Genomic DNA, 3535 nt, shown 5'->3' on the forward strand with positions numbered 1-3535 from the left:
TGTTGACCAGGATGGTCTCGATCTCTTGACCTCGTGATCCACCCGCCTCGGCCTCCCAAAGTGCTGGGATTACAGGCTTGAGCCACCGCGCCCGGCCAGGGCCTGATAAGATTCTAAGGGCAAAATCCAGCTTTGACACTAATTTACCTCCAGGGTGTCTGCTTTTGTTTCTTTTTTAGCTTCTGTGGATTCCTTACTATCATACTAGTTCCGCAATTAATTTTTAAAGACTATTTTTATATTTCACATAGCATTTTAATAGTTTTCATTGGGAGAATCATTCACAGTATCCAGTAAGACATACTGCCAGAAATAGAAGTCTCTAGCCAATTTCTGAAATAACAATGCTTCCTTTCTGTCACATATTTAAGTGAGACTTTAATTTCTGCTCTGCTTTCCTTTAGGATTCCAGTGTATCTTCAGTTACATAGTGCTGTAAGGCATAAAGCAATATTTATATAGCAGTGGGTTGCTATTATACCTAACTGCAAGCCAAACTAGTGGTTTGGGCTAAGATAATGGATATTCCAAGTTCAAAGGGTAGAGAGCTCATCTCCAGTTGGAGAAATCAGAGAAAACATCTTAGAGCTACCTTTTAATCTGTCTTAATGGGAAGAAAAAATTTTGCCAGTCAGAAATAGAGGGGGGCATTTCATATGGAGAGAACCACATGAAAAAAAGGCTGATAAGATGTATTGTCCTATTTCCAAAGGGAAGCCTTTGGTCTGGTTTCTTACCCGGTAATGCTTATACAATGGCAATGACTATATTCTGGTTGCTGTTAAGGCCATACCACCTTCACCTCATAAACTCTTCAAGCAGTCACAGTTGCCCATAGTTATTCTGGATGGGAGATATGTCTGGAAGAGTCTTTGGGCCATATCAAAATAAGTATACAGAATGGCCAAAGGAGGAGTTGTAGAAATATATTCACACTAAGATTGACAAGTGTGTCTGAGTAGCAGGCAGGATGGTGTGCTATAGGGTGGAGGCTGATGTGGAACAACAAACAATACATTATTGGGTGTGGAGATAAGACCATAAGCACTGGAGTGAGACAAAATGAGAGATTCGCAGATTGAAAAAATTCTGGTTTTAACCAACAATTTCAAAGTCCAGGAAAGCATATTATACCTGGAAGAAAAAAAAATGAGTCCTTTATGTCTTGCTTTACAGATGGGGAGACTGAGACCCAGAAAGGGGAAAGAACAGGCTTAAGTTAAGCTGGTTAGTAGCAGCAGCTGAAATACTGATTCCTGGTTCAATGCTCTTACTCTCTGCCTGCCTTTATAGACAAATATGCTCATAGGTTCTTCGGATACCCAGTGAAGGACTGCTGCACCCCAGGTACCTGTAACTAGAGACAGGAAGGGGGAGCAAAAGCCTCAGTAAGACACTTGGGAGATGGTAGGGTTAGAGAAGAACATTCTTTCTCCCAATAAGACCCATCTGAAGTTTGGGGAAGAAGAAGCTGCTCTGTGGAAATAATGAGCTCATGTACACCAGGCATAACTGTCATTCTCAGAGTGGATGGTTGTAAAGGCAATTCCATTGACATAACTTCATCTTTATTCCTGTTTATAATGCTGCCAATTTTGAGTTTGTTGGGCTCTTTGGAAAGATTTTGAGAAAATACACAAGGCTTTCAAGAAATAAAATGTAATATAGTGATCAAAATGTCAGGGTTTGGTTACAAACATAGTTGAGTTAAAGTTTTGGCTGTATTACTTAAAAGTAACCTTTGGTCTAGGTGAGCAATAATGTTAACTCAGAGCCTCAGTTTCCTTATTTATATAATGAAGGTAACTGCTCAACTCATAGGATTGATGTGAGGATTACAGAACACACATGGTGTAAAGAACTTAACTTTAGCATTTTCTGGCACATAGTAAGTGGTTAATAAATTTTATTATTACTGTTGTTGTTAATTTGCCCTGGAATCAGTCTCTATTCATCTTCTATCATATTCTCACACAATAAATTTTAGCATAACTCCCATCTACCCAAACTCATTATGGTACAGCTTTGCTCAAAAATCCTTAGTTATCTCATCTAGTGTTCTGTAATCTGATGTGAGGTGTGGCAAATAATTTCTTGATAATATTTTAAACATTGACATTGGAGGATAATTTAAACATACTATAAGAAGTTCAGATTTTTCCTTTCAATCCTGTCAGTCTCACTTGTACTCATATTTGCTTTCTCAAGTGTGAGAAAAAGGAACTAGGTGTATCAGGAATTGAATACAGCCCTAGTGACTCCCTTGAGAGTATGTCATATGTGGCCATTATCTTTCACATGTGGCAACTGATAACTAGTCTACAGAAGAAAACCGACTTCTTAACAGGGGACTTGAGACTTTTCACAGTGGGTCCTAGCCCAGACTCATCTCCAACTCTTACTCCCCACTAGTTTCCGTTTGCCTTGGCTGTCCCAAAACAGAAGCCATACTCTTTCCTGCTTCTTGTGTATTTGTCCATCTGTTCCTTCTTCTTTGGTTGCCTGCCCTGCTACCTTCTCCTGTTGTAAAATTTCATTTCATTTCAAGTTCAAGGCTGGTGGCAAATGTTACCTCCTCTTGGAAGGTGAAAAGTTGTTTTTTTATTCATCTTTTTTTTTTTCTGGCTTCCTGTTTGGATGAATGAATGAGGCCCCATACCCATTGAGCAGCAATTTGGCTGGCTTTCCACAGCCTGCACTATCCCTTAAGATGATGTGTTGCTACTGCTTTTCTCTGGGGTCACCTGTCTGCCATCTGGGAGCCCTGTGCCATTGAATGTCACCTGAGGAAGGCCATGCCAGGTGCAGGTGGGGTAGTAGGCAATGCCTGCTGCCACTACAGAGTCGTGTAAACGCATTCCAGTAATTGCACTGTCAGGTCTTTTGATATATTGGTGTAATGTGAATAGACTGAGACTGAAAATCAGGAGAATTGGGGCTTCCAGTTTAGATTTAGGGCTATCAGTTATTTGGGAGCAGCCACTGAGCAAATCACGTCATCTTGATGAGCCAGTTTTCCTTTCTGAAAAATGGGCCTCGTCCCTGACCCCCCTGCCTCTTCATGATGTTATGAGGTTTAGATGAGATCATGTCTGAGAGTGCTTTGGGAATTGAAATGCTGGCAAAGGTTTCTATGGCTCTTCTTCATCTTTGGGATAAAGGCCGTATGTCACTCTTTAGTGTCCCATATAGGCCATTGCTGGCTTTGCTTGTGCCTCCTTCTTTACCTTCATCTTTGAAAACCATACTCTTCTTCAAACCTTTCCCTTACACTGAACTGTTGACAGTTTCCCTTACAAGGCAACTGTTTCTTGCCTCAATAAGAATGCCCCCTTTTTCACACCCAGCTCCATCTTCATGCAACTTAGTTCACAGCTTAGACTTCTCTAAGAAGCCTTCCTTGACCTTTCTACTAGACTGGGCTAGGCCTCTCCTTCCTCTGTACCCCAGAAAAATCCCAAACTTCCCTCAACATAGCATCCATTACATTATGTTACAATTGTCTGTGCCAAATAAATAGCTCTTGAATAAAGGA

This window comes from Cebus imitator, unplaced genomic scaffold (assembly GCF_001604975.1).
Source record: "Cebus imitator isolate Cc_AM_T3 unplaced genomic scaffold, Cebus_imitator-1.0 Scaffold813, whole genome shotgun sequence".
Taxonomy (NCBI): domain Eukaryota; kingdom Metazoa; phylum Chordata; class Mammalia; order Primates; family Cebidae; genus Cebus; species Cebus imitator.